The sequence below is a fragment of the Pinus tabuliformis genome, chromosome 7, assembly GCF_031772625.1.
Source record: "Pinus tabuliformis cultivar Carrire ecotype Pingquan chromosome 7, CPIR1, whole genome shotgun sequence".
NCBI lineage: Eukaryota > Viridiplantae > Streptophyta > Pinopsida > Pinales > Pinaceae > Pinus > Pinus tabuliformis.
Genome location: NC_142293.1, coordinates 1,590,761,010 through 1,590,781,598, shown reverse-complemented (window position 1 = coordinate 1,590,781,598; position 20,589 = coordinate 1,590,761,010). Strand labels below are relative to the sequence as shown.

At 36.0% G+C, this 20,589-nt stretch overlaps 1 pseudogene across 1 annotated transcript; it reads right to left on the bottom strand.

Moving 5' to 3' along the window:
* Positions 1-13,830: 13,830 nt before the first annotated feature.
* Positions 13,831-15,752, bottom strand: LOC149254181 (serine/threonine-protein kinase PEPKR2-like; annotated as a pseudogene). Its single transcript, XR_016266269.1, has 3 exons — positions 14,806-15,752; positions 14,350-14,646; positions 13,831-14,228 (listed from the first exon to the last, which is right to left on the bottom strand). The product of XR_016266269.1 is annotated as a serine/threonine-protein kinase PEPKR2-like (transcript).
* Between the last annotated feature and the right edge of the window lie 4,837 nt (positions 15,753-20,589).

Here is a 20,589-nt window from a genome sequence, read left to right as displayed (position 1 = left end):
TAATCTCCATGGCGAGAGAGTTTCCTTTTATCTCATTTAAACCTTGTATATTAGTGATGGATTAAAGTAATATTTTTAATATAAATCTTTGTTTATAACAGTTGGATTAAAATGATTTTGAAAATTTCATATTTTAAAAATAAAATGGTCATTTAATTAATTAAAAATAATATTTTCTTTAAATTAAAATATTATATTAAATATAAAATAAAATATTATAGGAAAAAATTATTAACTTAGTTTAAAAAAAAAAATTTTATAGACTACCTCATATTTCATATACAATTGTTAAATTATATATATTTAACTAATATATTAATTTTTAATATACAATTCCTAATATACAGTAATTTCTCACCACTTATATTGGAATTCATAATCATAATTTTCCTTTTCTTGCATCCCTTCGGAGGAGTGGCTACAATCCATGTAGCAAGAGATAGACCAGAGAGGTAAATATAGAAAATCAAAGTTTTAGTTTAGGTCATTTATAGCTTTAGAGGAGTAAGAATGAAACTTAAAAAAAATTAATATAAGAATTAAATATATGTAATTTTAAAAAACATATTACATTATTTATACATTTCATTTTAATATAGATATTTTTTATTTGCAAATAAATTTTGTTACAATATCATAATTTATCAATACTACATGTCTAATAAAAAATAATTTTTTTAAAAATAATCAAACTTATCCACTTAATTAATAACTATTAATTTTTTAAATTCAAAAATATTTATAATAACTACTAATTCCATGATACATATAAAAAAATCTCAACACATATTTATTGATGTTATATAATGATTTTAATTAAAATTAACTAAATATATATAATCATCTATAATTTTATTGCAAATAACATTATTTTATTTTATTTTAAATAACATTATTTCTTTTTAAAATATAAATAAAGCAACTCTTATATTAAATTGCAGAATGCACTGCACATTTAAAGTATAAATATGTAATAATTAAACAACGACTCTTATGTTAAATTGCAGAATACACTGCTAAAAATGACGAGTAATTCCTCTATTCTCAGGACTAACTCAAAGATTGTGACATGATTGGGATCATATCCTTCTGTAAGGTGATGTTTCCTCCCAGAAGACTCGTTGAGTATCATTAGTGGCCGACGCGATTTGACACAAGCTTGATTGGGGTGAACGTATTCTGCTACCCCATCCTTGAATGTAATGAGCCTTTCAACTTATTTAGGCTATGGGGTCATGTCAGCCTATTTTATGACCCGACAATCGAAAGAGAATGGCCCGACAACGTATAGAAGGATGATGCCAATACGAGGTCATTTGGCTATCGACCATGACATCATTGGGATCCCATTGGCACTTGGTATCGCCCAATTCCTTGGACCTCATATAAACACATGAGCGACTTGTATTCATCGGTTAGAATGTCATATATCTCTTACAACCATAAAAATTCAATGGGGCCCATTCTTATTTGAAAAAAACAAAATGGTTTATTTTTATGATGGCATATTGTAATCAATGGAGTTGTTAGACCCTGGCATAGGTCAAAAATTGAAGGATTGAATTTAATTATGTATATCCACTCATTGGAGTTGTACATTGAGTTGTTATACAGTTGGCTAAATTTGAATACAAGATAGGAAAATTTGAGTTGTTATACAGTTGGCTAAATTTGAATACAAGATAGGAAAATTTGAGTTGTTATACAGTTGGCTAAATTTGAATACAAGATAGGAAAATTTGAAAGAAAATATATGCCTTCCAAATCGTGCTTTTAAAATAAAATAGAGGGAAAATGCATTATCATGGATAGTGATTTAATGAAGTTAATCATCCATGCAATGAGAAGCAATATGTACTATGTATTCAAATTTAAAGTATTTTAGTTTAATATTTGGAAGGGAATTATTATTTTGATTATAAATTTTTATATCTCATTTCAAATCTAACACATTTTTATTATGATTCTAATTTTTTTTATATTTATTAAAATTTTAGTATTCAATAAATATGAAATAAATTTAAACAACCAACTTTATTTCATACCAATTCAACACACCGATGCTTAACTCTAACACAAAAAATTTCCTATAATTACATAAAACAAAGATAAAACATTTTTATTAGTCCCAGCTATGTATAACTACATAAAACAAAGATAAAACATTTTTATTAGCCCCTGCTTTCGGCATAGAAGGGACTATAGCGATCGATGCGCATTGACCTAACATTAAATTGTTTTGATCAACCATTGCATTGGCCATTTTAACCAATATTTGAACATAAATACGGGATGAAACAAATTTTTATCCAAAGTTTTACTTTGGACCTCTTATTGCAGGAAAAAGAGTATGAGTTTATTAAAACATAGGATAATCCGCTTAAAATTTCACTTGAGAGTTGTTTAATGCTAATTTGTAGTTAGCATTAGTTGGGAAACATTTAATGTTTTCTCTCCACTTCAATACATATTCTAGCTTCATATCTAAGGCAGTCCACAAGCCACCGCATCACATATCCACGTCGTGGTGGAAAGCTGCATGTAGAAATTGCTTCCCATCTTTACAACAAAGAAACTCTAGAAGTGGGTTCTTTTTCCATTTATTCACGCGGTGGAGGAAGCGAATACATCAAAATTCTGTTGGATCGTTGCCCAAAAATCACGGTATAACACCGGCTATTCCAAGCACAAGACAAAGTTCAGGTCTGAAGCCTGTTGTTCCAATTCTGTGAACTACATCAACCTGTTGTTCCAATTCTGCGCTGGTTGTTCCAATTCTGTGAATGACATCAGACAAAATTCAAGACATCAAGAAGGGAAAAAAGTGGGTAAGTTTATGCTTTATTATTTAATACTAACTATACATTTTTTCTCCCTAAATTATATCAACTATACATTTTGTCCCTAAATTTCTGAATATTTCTGTTTACATTTCTGAATTTGTCTGTGCGTTAGTGTGCTTTAGTTGGTAGGTAGTTATGTAAACCTACCAACGTTGTCACTTTGAAAGTTCCTTTTCCATTATCCCAGATGAACAAGCAAATTGAAAGAAAAATGAGGCAGTGGTGGTGAACAAGCAAATTGAAAGTAAAACGAGGCAGTGGTGGTTCTTGGCTAGGTCTGATATCCTTAGTGGTGGTTCCTGCCTAGGTCCGATATCCTTAAAATCGGTCTGAAGAGATTTCCCACTTAATAAGAGACTTAATTAGTGTGGATTTCCCACTAAATAAAAAGGAATAGGGAGTTAACTCATCCGGAATGAAGATCTTGCAGAAGTAGGAGAGATGCACAACCTAAAGCTTAGAAAAGGAGATATCTATCCAATTTTGTTTTCAGTTTCTTTGAAACTTTCAGGAAAACACATTTCGACTATAAAAGAGAGCATGCAAAGATAATCTTATAATATATAAAATACATTCAAGAAAGCACATTTCTGCTATAAAAGAGAGCATGCAAAGATAATCTTTTTGAATAATATATAACATACATTTAGGAAAGCACATTTCTGTTATAAATGACAACATCCAAATTTAATCTTATTATATAATATCAAACATAAACAAGAATGTCAACTTTAATGCTATTGTAAATATTTTAACATAATCTATGATGGTGGGCAATGTCCAAGCTATCCATTATTTTACCCAAACCGTTTTAAGGAGTAGTCTACCTAGGCAGAGGAATGGCCCGTTTTCTGCCATCGCCTGGAAAATCATCTGGCTCCGGCCACCGGCAATCCCTCTGCCCTCCGCCACCCTCCCCTAGCTCCGCCACCCTCCCCAGGAAATCATGATATTCCCTGATAGAAGATCCGATCGGGACTGGAAATCCTGACATCCCCTGATAGATCAGGTCCGAGCTGGAGAGTTATTGCCATTGGAAATTCGAAATGATGAATTGCGATCCCGTGGGCTGCTCACTCACCTGCCTCCCGCTCTGCAATTCCTCCGCTCTACAATTCCTAAACTCTGCAGCTTGCCACCCAGGTACAATTCGGACGAACCTCCGACTCTGTTAATTGAAATTCCCTTCAATACGAAATCGAAATTCCCTGATATGTAAAATCATCAGGTTCTGGTTGCTGGTTGTTGTTATTTTCATTGTAAAACCTTTGAGGACACCGAGTATCCTCAACAATTAAATTGACAGATAGATTTCTGGAGCTGATGTGTAGACAAGTGGACTTGAAACTTGAACAATCGCCATGGTTTACATGAAAATAAACCGCCTGTTTTGAGAGCCTGCTTTTTGTTGTTGTTATTTTCATTGTAAAAACCTTGAGGACACCGAGTATCCTCAACAATTAAATTGACAGATAGATTTTGGGAGTTGACGTGCAGACAAGTGGACTTGACACTAGAACAATCACCATGGTTTACATGACAATAAACCCCCTGTTTTGAAGAGCCCGCATTTCACTAAACAAAACGCGTACGCTATGACTACTTATGCATACATGACCATAAGTATATGCTGCATATCAATGCAAAGGGGTGAAAATATTGAGAAGGAGAAACACAAGTAATGGATTTGAATTTATGGACGTCAAAAATTTGACCCGCCTCCACCATTAGCATTTAACCAGGAATCAATATCAACATATTTTGCTGAGTTAAAGATATGGCGGGACCTAACAAAATTAACAGAAACTAAAAGTTAAACTAATTTTAACTTTAAAAGAACATCAATGAGTTTAACTTTAAATGATTCAGATTAAACTATTTTTGTAAGACTGGAAGATGCATTTTTTTTAAACAGTGGACCCAGAAAATTTCCCTATCCCATGTAATTGTAGTGGCTATGGGTGGGTCGCTGGTACTGAGCCATCTCAAAATACTTTAATTTTGGCCAACAATGATCACAAGGATATGGACAGTACCCAAACAAATATAATTAACATTATTCAACAAGATGAACCAAACCCAAACGCCTGAAGTCTAAACAATAGCCACAACTAGCAAATCCTATGCAAGGGAGGAGCATGCCCACCGAGATTTGAACCTGGATCTTCATCACAACAACTGCTCCATTCGAGCACTAAACTACAGCCTGATGGACTATAATTCAGGTTCAACTATTGCATTAACTTTCCTTGTTTAATTTTGCTTATACTATAGCATTTGTTGTTATAAGCAATATTGAATAATGTGTATGAGGCTTATTGTTTATCTCGCTAAGATATTCTAAGTTTGTACTACCAGGGATAACCTTGGTAAGTGCACTTATTACCAAAATAAGAGAGTCATGCTTCCTAATTGTCTGGGGCAATTCTGTCACAAAGCCCGCGGAGATTTCTTCCATTTACATTCTTCCATCTCGAATTAGCCTCTGGTGAGATCTTTTTGTAAGTTCTAGATATGATTGTTTGTTTTATAGTGGGTTGTCCTATTTGTATCCCAATGATCGCTTTTATATCAACCGTATTTAGTAGAGGATGGACCTTGCATGCAGAGATATAAATCAATCTGGATATGATCAACCCATCCTTATTATTCATCAACAAATTTCCAGAAGTTAAAACGTAAACATTGGGGGAACTCAAGGTTTCCTTATTTTGGTTTGTTACCAAACACAAGGGGAAATTTCCTATGATTTATGAGTTGATTGTATAGCCGCATTAGCTCTTTTCTTATACCTGGAATTATATCTTCCTGCCATTAAATTAGGTATTAGGAATAAGCTTGATGTTTGCAAGCATTAGGTTTCATTTATGCTACATTCCTTGTGGCAACCTGGCTTGTGCCTTATCTTCAAAGGCTCTTGAGAATGAGAAGCTAGATATGAGGTTTCTTAAGTATTTTGGTAATAAATTTGAATTTGATTTTGTACTTGGGGTGACAGGAAATGTGAATGATTGGACCCATCATGTCACCTATTCTAGCTTTTTTCCTTTGTAGGTACATCATGCATATCAACAACCATTAGAGATTCTGGAGTTTTCTTGCACCTTATGAGAGTGTATAGTCCCCATAGGAAGCCTAGTTGTTATCACCTGAAAATGAATGTTTCATTATGCATTTTCAAAGGCATCCTTTTCTCAGTAATTCAATTATAAGAATGTGAATCCATTGGCATGAGCGTTGTCTTGAAGGCCATTTACCTTGTCTCTCTTTGCCTGAGGACTACCTTGTTCATCTAGCTTGACTAGATGAAGGTACAAATCATGGATATGAGAGCTATGGTTCTTTGGGGAAGTTCTAGTTTATTTTTTTGATATCACCTGTTCGGAGGATATTCTGTATAAATCAGTATTGGAGGTATATGTGGAGGTATGTCTCACCACCAAGTTATCTTCTCACATTGTCTGAGGCATATTCTACATATTTGGAGGGGCAGTGTGGACCTTGGTTACATGCGTAAGCCAAGAGTGGTTAAATAGTGAGGAGTTCCCTTCATCCAAGGAAGATTTGGTGATCCTCATCATCATCTTGGGGACCTTCATGGAGTCAGGGTGAAGGGAACATTCATATGGTAAATGTTCAACTTAGTTCCCTTCATGCTGCTCTAACTCCATAACCCAAAGGATAAGGCACTTGTCCTCTCAGTTCCACCATTTTCATATTCTAAAATCCTAAAACAATCCACTTCACTAATATGATTTTTGGATCCACATTCAAGCATAGATTAATGATTTTATCTTAAGGGATTCCCCCTTGTGTTGGAAAAGAACCAACCTAAAGTGAGGAGGATGACTATTGAAGTTACAGTGGGTGATGTTCTCAAACTCTCCTTGAGTTTGTACTTGATGGTTGGACTTTGAACATCTTTGAAGTGCATCATTTGTAAGTAACACCTCCCAAACCTTAATAGTAAATACGTACTCCAATTTTAATTTTTTTGGTTTTAAAAATTAAATCAAACACAAATTTTAATCTAAGCAACAAACCAGATATCCATGTTTTCTTCCTTTTTCTTTTGTTTATTTTCATCAGGTTTTTGAGCAATGAAGATTTATGACTAAGCAATATTATTTTTATTTTTGGAGTAAAAGTTCTCTTTTAGATAAGGCCACCAGTATGGTGTCTGCAGTTGCATGCATCAAAATTGTAGATTTACTTCTGTCCCATTATGTCCAATTGCTTTTTCATAACACAATTTATTCCTGGATTATCTCTACAATTTAAGCTATATTGTTCCTGGTATGACTTCTGGGTCACAAGCATTTATACTTCTTCATAAAAGCTTCCAAAAATTAACTAGTATTTCCAGTTACTGAAGCAAAAGTAACAGAAACTTTTGCTCCTAAGCAATACTCTCTTGAAGGAACTTGATCTTTGACAAGTGAGTGGGTGCACAACTTTTTCAAACCCTTCCACGTGAGTTCACAGAGAGCTATAAACATTTTCAGCGTCGAAACTGCTCATATGTTGGCTATGTCTCCTTGTATCTAGTGTATGTTATAACTTCCTTTTCCTTTGTCCACAATAAGGCACTACAGCTGATTTTTGATGTTAAAATAATCATTCCTCATGCTTGCCTACAGTTCATCATTATTTTGGTTTGTTGATTCTACATAGTCCTTAACCAGTTTACCAAGGACTGCCAATTTCAGTGTGATATTTTGAAAGACAGCATTGACTTAGTGAAGTTACTCTCTGTTCAATTCCAGGCCACTGTCAACTTCATCCTTGCATTCTCCACTAATCTTGTCCCCGCGTCTCCCCACATTATACAATTATATTCCTGAAGTTGTTCTAAGGAGATGTATAAGTTGGCTTCTGTGTCGGACCTGTTTTCGTGCCAAGAAGTAAGATCTATTGTTTTTCAAGTGATCATACCTCTCCAAAGGTAAGAAGGATCGGGACAGGTAAGGCACCACCCATCCTGGCAGTTGGGTTAGCTATTTTTTTGGTTCTTCTCTTGGTGTGGTTGAATATTATATTCATTCAAATTCTGGTTGGTTTAATCCAGTCCTTCTTGCTCCTAATAACCATTAACTACTCAAAGCATCACCCTTAAGGATGTCAATTAGTATTTTTGAGTCCCATTTACTTCAATAGATTGGATTCCATATCTGACACAACTTTAAAGTTTATTCATTCTGTAAGAGCTTCATTTTCAGCCTTATGGCCCATAGCTCTACCAATGAATCTGCAAAACATATAAAAGATTTATCTTCTTTCTCCGAGGACTCGGCCACCAATAGAAGGCTTCCACTGGTTGCTGTGTCAAAATTTAATTTTTACCACTCATCCTTGGTTGACATCCGCATAACATTTATGGGTCCCTTATTGTCTATCCTTTAGTGAGAGGAGTATGATTTCCTGATTGTTGGACCTTCCAAACCTTCAGAAATCTCAATTCTTGAGATGCTTGGCTGCCCTAGTCTTCTCTTCTATTTGGGATTTGATATCTTCTTTGATTGTCTGTAAGTCCTTGCCCAATTATTTCTAGCATTGATTAGCTCTTGATAAAAAAATGGTTTCTTGCTTTCCAGAGATCCCGAATGATGAATCCTGGACTTGCATTCCATATTCTCTTAATGATACTTGAGGTCCATTTTGACTTTGGCCATTTCGTTTCTACTACTGATATTTCTATGAAAGGAAGTGGTGGGTTATTGAATTGCATAAGCCATGATGTTCATGCTTCCTTGGCAGCTGGACAGTTGATTTAATATAACACAACATATTTTTGTAGCATTGGGTGTATGTATATATACAATATGCATGCAAACACATACACATCCCTTTCCTGGTTTCCTGAAACTTTGAAAGTGGCATTTCCAATACACATTTTCAAAAACCGTACCCATTTTTCTGTTTTAGGTAACTTATCACTATAGCCTATGAATTTTAAATGCTGTTCTAAAGAGTTATCAAGCACCTGTTCTTGGCTATCTACTTTGGGTGATACCTAATACTCAATCTGGTAGTAATATTTTGAATTTCTCTCAGCTATTTCATATTCTCGCCACACAGTTTTCATGGGGTATCCATGCCATGGAATGATTTCCTTCAACTAATGCAGGTTTTCTATAGGACAATGATACGGGATGTGATTGATTATCATCAACAGTGACATAAATGGAGTCCTTTTTATTATATCAGTAATATGTCCTCCCATGATTGCGTCTGGTATAGGTAAGGAACGCAGTAGGCGAGAGGTTATCAAGTCTCTCTCTTTTTTGTTTTTTCTTAAATAATTGTTTTGTGAAACAAACCATTAATATCTTTGTTGAATCTTTTCCAGGATGAAAATATTGAGTCAGCATTAGGTTAGCCTTGAACAAACCCATATGTCCATCTGCTACTTATGAACTTAAATTCAAATCCTATTACCTCATCAACTCTGTAACTCTATTGTACCAATAGATGATATTTTCCATCATTTTCCAATGAGATATGCTAGCTACATTAATGATCTCAATAATCCATGCATTTGTTGTAGGCACATGTTGTACACATTGTTGGAAAACTTCAAATTTTGTTAGTGATGTGTCTACCACTAAACTATGCTTTCCCATGAAGGAAATTTCAAACTATTATATGTTTGCACTTGTCTGACCTATTTCTGATGTATAGGGGACTGATACTAATGTTTCAAGAGATATTGGACATAGATATCATCTCCATATGTATCAAGCATTATTAATAGCCAGAATTTCGTATTGTGGATCCCTGCCATCCCCTCGAATGCTCTCTTTTATTGCATGGAGTATAGAAGTTAAAAAGGTTTTGTAATAAACAGGGCCACTTCTTCGCCTTGAGAACAATTTCAACTTGAACTCTAACTTGTTGCTTTTTCTCTATTTATCTATTTTCCTTTTTTGAAAATGCTGCATATAGTATACTAAAAGTCAGATACATCTACATTGAGATCATTACATCCAAGGGCCAAAGAGTAGCCAGACAAGAGTCCCCTGTGCCTACATAAGCAAAGAGTGCTACCATATTTGCTGTGTCCATGATTTCAAGAAAGTTTGAGCCTTCATCAGTTAAATATTAAAAATATGGGTGCCTAATGAGCACCGAGGAATGTTTGAGCCCTCATCAATGCAAAAGTAAAAGATCAATTATATGGCACTACTCTCCTGAAGTTTCATGAAATTTTGAACTTTGACATGGAATGTCGAGTTAATTCACATGGCTCTATAATTGTTCAACAAATTGAATTGTTGGTTCTTTTTACTGCAATGTTTCTGTATTTTCTCATGTAATTGGTCTAATGCTGCAGACTAAGCTGTAACAATGCTATATACACACCAAAATTTGGGAATGAATTAGTGTTTTGGACATCAATCTAAATTTCTCTTCAAATATATTCTCAAATGTTAGATCTGTTATATGATCAAAACAAATCTAATTTTATTTACGGTGTTCATATTTAAGAAAGAAGCTCTTGGGTTCATAGCATCTTGACGTGCAATTATCTGAACCAAGTCAACCTGAAACATGCATTCTTAGTTATTCTAATGCTTCAATTATGAACTCTGTTACCAACTGCACAACTAACTTCCATGAGTTCTAGAAACATGAAGCAAACAAGACACAAATCAAACCACTTATTTGGAATTGAAGCCTGATTTGGTATTTTTGAAGAAGATTACAAACTTGCCCATGCCCAGGTCTGATACCACTTGAAAGCTTGGTATTGCATATTCAAGTGTCAATGTTTGATACATTGGATGCTTGTGTGAATTTATTATCTTTCCATCATGGATCTGCATATCATATCTTTGTTTAGATGGACATAATGAATCACTTCTAGAGGCTATATTTTCTTTTTTCTCCTTATACACAAATAAACCCTTACATCCATACCAACCAATACATTATGCATCTTGTCCATACTCTATAACCTTCAATGCTTACATAAACACAAGTTTGTAGTTTTATAAAGTACACAAATAAAAAATATATCCATACCAACCAACACATTCTGTCTCCTTTACATAAGAAATCATGGTGCTTTCCATGCTTTTGATGCCTTCCTCCTGTCATTTGTGTTGTAGATGATCCATCCTCTTGTCAATTAATGACTTAAACCACTAACTTGACACTGCTTCATTGTGCACTATGACATTTTTATCTAACTTCTTCGGAAAATGAGGAACTGATGTGATTCATCTTAATGCAAAAAATTATAAGATTCGACAAACCCCTGTTCAGCATTGAAATTGATGATAGCATTCCATGTTATTAATTACCAATGTGTCTAATATTTTGACCCACATCTATGTAGATTTATATCATAAAAACTTACTAATCATGATTTTTTAGGGATTGCATTAAGACCAGACATTAAATGGAAGATAACACTCATCTTTTGCATGAATGTTGAGCATTCCGAAATGCTACTCATGGGCAATTTTCTTTCCATAGGTAGGCATTTGATGTGAAAAAAACATTCCCTTAGTGAGCAATGAATTGACATTGATTAAATTGACTCGCTAGTTTACTTTCTTGTAGAGATATCACAAATTTGGTAAAATGTAAGACGTGAATTAACCAAGTTAAACAACAAGGAACACAAATGTTGGTCAATTTATTGGTTTAAATCCTACACACTTAATTACCAATTTCGGGGTGTAGACTTGTAGGATACAAGCACTGTATATGCAGATTTTAGGGCATTAGTGGCTTTCTAACTTATGCTACAAACCAATGACAAAAAACAATTTGAGAACAAATGCGACAAACACTTGTTCACTGGACATGAACTCAAAGAAACAATTTTGTCAGGGATGGTGTTTCACTCAGCATTAAATATGAGTGTTGCTATCTCATTTACAAATGGAGCCCCTAGTTCAAATTTTCAATGAGGCCTAGAAAACTATAGTTATTAGAAAAAAACGGAACATTTGTTCAAAGGATTTAAATCCAAAGAATGGTTTTTCATTGTAAACAAGTAATTGTAGATGCAAGGGATAAGATATTAAACTGTTTGAACTTTGCAATGATTTCCAATTGCAAGGAAACACAGAAATGTCAAAAGCTTAGATGTATCATGAAAATTGACAGATGTCTCATTAATGACTTTGATTCTATTAATTATCTGATCCTGAGCAATTCTTTTTTCCTCCAAATTTGCTAAAATGCTCAATGCACGTCATAGAGTGTACTATCGTTTACCTCAAACGAGGACTTAAAACACAAACAAGAGAAATTTAATTTGAAATAATAGTATTTCACCAAAAATTGTTATAGAAGATATTGTTATGCTTTATACAAAATGCAATTCTAATATCTTTCATTTTCCATCTTCATTGGGAAGCCCAATATATACAGATAGTCAAACTAATCTTTTAGAAGCTGTACACAAAATGATATTAGAATTGCTGATCACCATAGGAAGTTGCAAATTAGGCTGGCACAAACAATGGAGTCATTTCATGTTCAGATCAGTTTTAATCTTAAAAATGCAGTTGCCGCAACGCTTACTTCAGTCAGTGTATGGCATGACTCATGTTATCAGTCACTCTTGAAATGTCAAAGTATTTTGGGCCATAAAATCAGTAATTAATGAGCACCACCGATCAGTAACAGTCAGCATGTTTTTCAAAAGCAGCAAACTGAGACGCGAATTGAACTAAGTAGTTGAAACAACAAAGCTAGAGGTGAATATTCAATGTAGTATGTTATGAAAGATGTTTCCAGACTCATACTTTCACGGTTCGGTTGATATTCCTTGCCCCCCCGGAGGTACAAGCGGCTTCGCACCTTGGGTCTATCATTCCGAGACTTCAGTAGGAGCTGGGACTACTGGCTGGTTTCGAAAACTCCAATACCATGAGGTGGAGTTACTTTTATCCTGGAGATAGCACATGCAATGGCATCTACAAGGTCATATTTCCCTGTTGCTTGGATATCATACTCTTGTTGCTTTGGACGTGTAAGCAAATCCCTAGATAACACTCATCTTTTGCATGAATGTTGAACATTTCGAAATGCTACTCATGGGAAATTTTCTTTCCATAGGTAGGCATTTGATGTGAAAAAAACATTCCCTTAGTGAGCAATGAATTGACAACAAATGCGACAAACACTTGTTCATTGGACATGAACTCAAAGAAACAATTTTGTCAGGGATTGTGTTTCACTCAGCGTTAATTATGAGTGTTGCTATCTCATTTACAAATGGAGCCCCTAGTTCAAATTCTCAAGGAGGCCTAGCAAACTATAGTTATTATAAAAAAAGGAACATTTGTTCAAAGGATTTAAATCCAAAGAATGGTTGTTCATTGTAAACAAGTAATTGTAGATGCAAGGGATAAGATATTAAACTGTTTGAACATTGCAATGATTTCCAATTGCAAGGCAACACAGAAATGTCAAAATCTTAGACGTATCATGAAAATTGACAGATGTCCCATTAATGACTTTGATTCTATTAATTATCTGGTCCTGAGAAATTCCTTTTTCCTCCAAATTTGCTAAAATCCTCAATGCGCGTCATAGAGTGTACTATCGTTTACCCCAAACGAGGACTTAAAACACAAACAAGAGCAATTTAGTTTGAAATAATAGTATTTCACCAAACATTGTTATAGAAGATATTGTTATGCTTTATACAAAATGAAATTCTAATATCTTGCACTTTCGATCTTCATTGGAAAGCCCAATATATACAGATAGTCAAACTAATCTTTTAGAAGCTGTACATAAAATGATATTAGAATTGCTGATCACCATAGGAAGTTGCAAATTAGGATGGCACAAACAATGGAGTCATTTCATGTTTAGATCAGTTTTAATCTTCAAAATGCAGCTGCCGCAACGCTTACTTCAGTCAGTGTATGGCATGACTCATGTTATCAGTCACTCTTGAAATGTCAAATAAAATCAGTAATCAATGAGCACTATCGGTCAGTAACAGTCAGCATGTTTTTCAAAATGTTGTACACAAGCTGCTTTTTAGATTAGATGAACACTGCTTTGGAACAGGATATGTAGTTGTACACAATCTGCTCCTTTTGGGTTCCGATAATCTTATCATGGAGATAGCAGATGCAAGAGCATCTACAAGGTCATATTTCCCTACTGCTTGGATATCATACTCTGGTTTCTTTGGACGTGAGAGAAAATCCCCAGACAAAGATTCATCTTCTCCATGCTCTGTCAGAATTGAATTTATGAACTGTGCTCTCCTCTCCCTTGTACATGGGGATAGTGAAGGCAGGGATTCTGACCATTCATCCTTGACAGGATAGGTATGTTTTTTCCTTTTTAAACTGCTTGATCGCACCTTTATATTAGATTCTGTGTAAAACATGATCCAAGGGTGGCCTACAGCAGCAACAAAAGATATGATCATAAAATTCATATGTGCATAATTGCATCTTAGCAAAAAATACAAGACACTGCATACAAAATATGTAATTCTTGGTAGTACAATAGTTTTACTTACTCAAAACTTCTTCTAGAGAAAGTCTCTTTCCAGCATCCCTGGAAAGCATCCCTGATAACAAATCCTTTGCCAGTCCTCAGATAGACTGCCATTTTTCAGAATGAAAATCCAATTGGACTTATTTTATTGCCTCAAATATGGGTTCAACAGATTCCCCACGAAATGGTAATACACCTATCAACAGTGCATGCAGGAGGACACCAGCAACCCACACATCAACCTTTTCTGAATAGGTCCCTGCCAAAACTTCAGGAGCAACATACACAGGGCTTCCCACAACACCTGATAAGTTTTGTCCTATTAGAATAAATACAAGTGATGTTAATGAACTATAAGTCAACATAAATCCATGGCTATTTAATAATGATAATAATGCCCTTGTCTGGATTTCATAAAATTATGTGTTTACCAAAATGAGAGACAGGGTTGATTACAATGAAGCTAAGAAATAAATACCTTTTGCAACCCGCATGGACAAGCCAAAATCATCTAGCTTCAGTTGTCCTATACTAGTTCGAAGAATATTCTCAAGCTTTATATCTCGATGGATGACGCCCATCTCATGGCAGTACTTAATGACCATTATTAATTCTTTGATCAATTTAGCAGCCTGGTGCTCAGAGTAGCATCCATTCCTAGACATCTCATCGATCAGGCATCCACCAGAGCATAATTCCATCACAAGATGCAAAGATTCTGCATCTTCATACACGGCTTGGAGTGTGACAACACTGGGATGGCCTGAAAGATGCTGCATAATCTCAACTTCCTTATGCACATTTTCTTCAGTCTTTTTGGGCAGAGTCTTGCAGGCCAGCTCTTCTCCAGTAGCCTTGCTCTTGCATATTCTTACCAGACCAAATTTGCCTCGTCCCAATTCTAGGCCTAAAGAATAATCAGTTTCAAGCTTCCGCTTCCTGCCAGTCCGAGTAGCATGATCAATGCAGCCAACCTTTCTCTTTAACCCTCGTCCTGGTGAATTAGGTAAACAACCCCTTCTTGGAGGAGGAGCAGTAGCAACTGCTATAGGATGCAGATGTCGGGAACCCAATTCTTTGTCCCTCATCTTTTCTTTCCTCCGCTTCCTCTGCTGTTGGAAAGAAAGGTGTGTGGCCAATGATGTGGAAGATGCACCATCATCACATAGACGAGCTCTCTGTTCCAAAATGGCAAGATCTATTGCTGCTCCTTTTCGCTTCCTTCTTAATGAATCCATAGCCAAGGTCTCTGGGGTTTCTCGACCACAGAGGACGCGAAGAATGACTATTTGTCAAATAGGAGCTAGGGAAAACAAATCAATCTGCGGACACAAGAAAAAACCAGTAAATAAAACAAGAACAACCACTCATACGATCTGAAATGCTTCTTCAAAACAAAAAGCATGAGAAAACAAAGAATCAAAACTGCCTACGCTGTGTCAATATATGACAAGCTCATGATACCCTCCCGTTTTCTTCATAATGCGTAGTCGTTTCTACATTAACGAATACCCTATTTTCGAATTCACGAAATACATCAAATACCCTTCTCAATATTCCACCGAAATTAATCCAGAAGAATTATAGCGCCCTCTTTTCAAATCCCATCCCCAACATTATACATCCTACTACCGCAAATATGCCCCAACCCTCCTTTCCACACAGAGACGTGAGAAAAAGAAAACCCTGAGCCCCAAAATTTATGAATCGTTACATACCTCTGGCATTCTCTATTGATCGCCTCAACTCCCGCTAGAATATCCATGAGAAAACCTCAATTTTGCATCCGGCAAGTGCATAATTCCGGGTCGCAGAACTACAATGACTGATACAATTTGATAACCCTCGATGTTTGACGAGCCACTTTCGGACCACCAAATTCGCAATAGAAATACTCGTTCGGACCACCAAATTCGCAATAGAAATACTCGTTCGAACCATGGCGATTGTTCCAGTGTCAAGTCCACTTGTCTGCACGTCAGCTCCCAAAATCTATCTGTCAATTTAATTGTTGGGGATACTCGGTATCCTCAAGGGTTTTACAATGAAAATAACAGAAAAAAAATGCGAGCTCTTCAAAACAGGGGGCTTATTTTCATGTAAACCATGGCAATTGTTCCAGTGTCAAGTCCACTTGTCTGCACGTCAGCTCCCAAAATCTATCTGTCAATTTAATTGTTGAGGATACTCGGTGTCCTCAAGGGTTTTACAATGGAAATAACAGCGACCAACAACTAGAACCTGATGATTTTACATATCAGGGAATTTCGATTTCGCATTGAAGGGAATTTCAATTAACAGAGTCAGAGGTTCGTTCGAATTGTACCTGGGTGGCGAGCTGCAGAGCGGAGGAATTGCAAAGCGGGAGGCGCCGAGTCGAGGAGGAAGGTGAGTGAGCAGGCGGCGGGATCGCAATTCATCATTCCGAATTTCCAATGGCAATAACTCTCCAGCTCGGACCCAATCTGTCAGGGGATGTCAGGATTGCCAGCCCTAACCGATCTTCTATCAGGGAATGTCAGGATTTCCAGGGGAGGGTGGCGGAGCTAGGGAAGGGTGGCGGAGAAGGAGGGTGGCGGAGCTAGGGAAGGGTAGCGGAGGGCGGAGGGTGGAGGGATTGCTGGCAGCCGGAGCCGGACGATTTTCCGGGCAGTGCCGGAAAATGGGCCATTCCTCCGCCTAGGTAGACTACTCCCCATTTTAATGTCATTCATATAATCATGTATTTTCTTCAATTTCATACCTCAATTTATCATACCCAAGTCTTGCAGATGAAAATCGATTTCCAGAACCCAAATTATGTGAGCAATATTTTTATATTGCCATAGAAAGAATAAATCTCATCCGTAGTTTTATTTGCACAACTATGTTCTACAGGAGTCTCCAATAACTATGTTCTACAGTAGAGGCCGAGTCTCCAACAGATGAGAGAATTTATGTCTTGGTTGCAGAACAACAGAGGCCGAGTCTCCCAACATCTGAGAGCATTTATGTCTTGGTTGCATAACGAGGAGAAGAGGGTTTTTTTTTGTACTAGTTTTCCATGCATAGATGGAAGGGAGAATAGACTAGCTTCTGTCGTCCCCATGACCTCCAAGGATTGATTCATGAGGATATCAACATCTAATCTTAATCTAGCATTACATCCAAGACAAAGCCCATGACGAAGGTGGCTCCGTTGAAATAATGGCATCCTTTTTATTGTTTGTACATGAACATTTGGAATTACTTGGAGCCTTTCATGACAACCACAACCACGTGGAGTGCATGCAAAAGTTTCTGGAGCTGTCGTTTGTTTATTCCAATATCGTGCGGAGTAATTCAGAATTAACGGTTGAATATTAATATTATTATATATTATTTTCCATCTTCTTCCTCGGAACTTGGGCCATCTTTCCGTACTGAATTTAGCTAATACCAATGCATAGCTTTTATTGCAAATTTGAGGTGTTAAATGTCCCCCAATGTTCATAATTGAAGCTTTGAATAGCTTAGAGAGAACCCCATGAGATTAGCAAAGCACTAACCCAAAGTGTGGGATGTGTGAGGTGATATTGGCACTTTCCCTTAAGATATCCGATCAATGGATCTTTTATTCAAGTTATTTCCTGGTAATAACAAGAAGCAAGCTTAATTCCTAAAGAAACAACATATAATGGTTCTTTCACATTTTCTGTTACTTCAGATTCATCGTATAAATTTTCATGAAAATATTTATGTTAAGATGCCTAAAGTGGGTTTTAAGGTACACTAGGATATGGATAACTTAACTGAAACAGTAAAAAAAGTTACGCTACTTAACAGAGTGAACCGAAAATCCTATTCTGCTTTTTATTTTGGATTGTGGATTCTTAAAAAATCTACTTCAGGAAAGCTACTATAATCTACAGTTTCAGAAAACATAGCCTCGCTGTTTTGTGTGAAATGAATGAAACCTCACCTTTGCCTCTGCTAAAACACTCTTGTCATGATTGAGCTTTGCCTGTAGGGAAATGAACATTTTAAACGTAAAACGGAGAGAAGATAAGCGATTGAAGAAGGGAAGATGTGAAATATAAAGAAAAAGATGGCTAAATTTGGCGGAATTTCAACAGTGAAGTAGGGACTTAAAAAAAAACATTAAACTTGAGCTGGAAAATTGAATTGACATAAAATAATTAACACAAAGATTATAAAACACTAATATTTGAATAAAAATATTAAAATTACTTAAGCTAAAACTCCAAATTAGCAAGATAATTGAAAATGATAGTTCAATCCGAAAATAAAATCCTAAATTTCAAAATTTAACAGATGGACATCCACCAGAGAAGCAACATTGCCATAAACTTTCGAAAGAAATAGGGAATTAAACAAATTTGTCAATGGAAGATAGACATTGATTGAACAAAAGCATATCAAAGTTAAACAAGAAACGCAGGGAACTAGCAAAATTGACACGAAATCCTCAAATGAAAACAGAACAAGAGTGGATTTGAACGAATTGTTAAAATCACCAACTTCTGAGTGGGATGAAGCACATATAGTTCAAATTTGAACCGGACCAGACGAGAATTCAAGGGGAAAACATGCTGCGATATCGTGAAATAAGATAACAACAGAAATGTTGGAAATTTCTGGTAATTTCAAACACAAATTAACTGAATACAGATCAATGCTCTGTTTTTTCTGCCACGGGATCTTTTGCACAGGGAAGCCCAAAAAAAAATTTCTGAGCAAAGCAGAGTTTCTCAGCCAAAACAAACTTGTATTAATTTATAAACTGCCTAATACAATTTTCTTCCTCTCTCTTAGAGGGATTCACCAAAAACTTTTACCAAAAACTAAATACTCTGCCTCTTTTACAAATGATTTTACACTGCTGTGTAAAATCTTCATTCACATTAAAAAGGGCTTTTACATTTACAAATGTAAAAAAAAATTCTTACATATGCTGTAAAAATTTCTTACATTACATTTCAATCTCAAAAATAAAACTCACACAGTCATTCTTCATTCGCTCTTGCTTCCCTTCGTTTGAGCAATACACAAAAATTACATTTCAACCCTGGGGTTTTTTTATGTTTCGCACTGTTGTGCGTTATACACCATTTCATTACATTACAAAGTCTTTGTCTGTGTTTTATTTACCTTCACCCTTGCATTGCTGTGAAAACCTTTAGTTTTTCATTCCTCATTGCTGCGAACCCCAGTTCCTTCTCCTCCTGTGTGCAATAACAATACAAAGTCAACGCATACAACCAAAACTATATTGCGTACATACCATATGGGTTAACAATAAAAAAAAATTACATGCCGTAAAAACTTTAAATACTTTACCTAAGACTATGATAGTTCAATAAATGCATTTAATAAAAGCCGGCGGTAAAATAAATAGGAAACGTTCTGGTAGGTTGAAGGAAATCCATGTGCGTTGACCTGATCGAATGCATTTCGCATCCTTCAGCCACACAACCTAATCGAAGTTTAATGTCCGGGAGATGGGCAGTTTTCGGTTCGTACTGAGGACGCGTGGCAGCAGCGGATTGTGTCGGAGGCCTCCAGGGAAAAACAACCTTTGCCAAAAGGCGGTGCGATAAGGCTCAGCGGTTTTCGGGAATGGTTTTCGGTTGCCGTTTAATGCTGCTGCACGGCAGGTTGAAATTAATATTTCAACACTCCCCTTTAATTTCAACTGCTGGGCATTCAGTCATACCCAAACACTTCCTCAAAAATTCAAAGCTTTTCTGGTCCAATGGCTTTGTCAAAATGTCTGCAACCTGTTCCTGAGTCCTGCAATGTTGTAGAACAATTTCTCCATTGCTCACCAATTCCCTGATGAAATGAAATCTTGTGTCAATGTGTTTCGCTCTCTTATGAAACACTGAATTCTTGGATAATGCAATAGCTGAGCTATTGTCACGAAAAAGAACTGTTGCTTTTGCCTGCTCTTGGCCTAAGCTCCTCAACATCCTTCTCATCCAAACTGCTTGACATGCTGCTGCTATAGCTGCCACATATTCTGCCTCTGTTGTAGACAATGCTACAATGGACTGCTTCTTAGAAGCCCATGAAATGGCTCCTGAACCCATGTGAAAAACACAACCGGAAGTGCTTTTCCGATCATCTACACTTCCAGCCCAATCACTATCCATGTATCCAACCAAATTTGAACATTTTGAGATTGTATATAAAATGCCAAACCTTTTAGTACCTTTAACATACCTCAGAATTCTTTTTGCTGCATGCCAATGTGCTTCCTTTGGCCTCTCCATGAATCTGG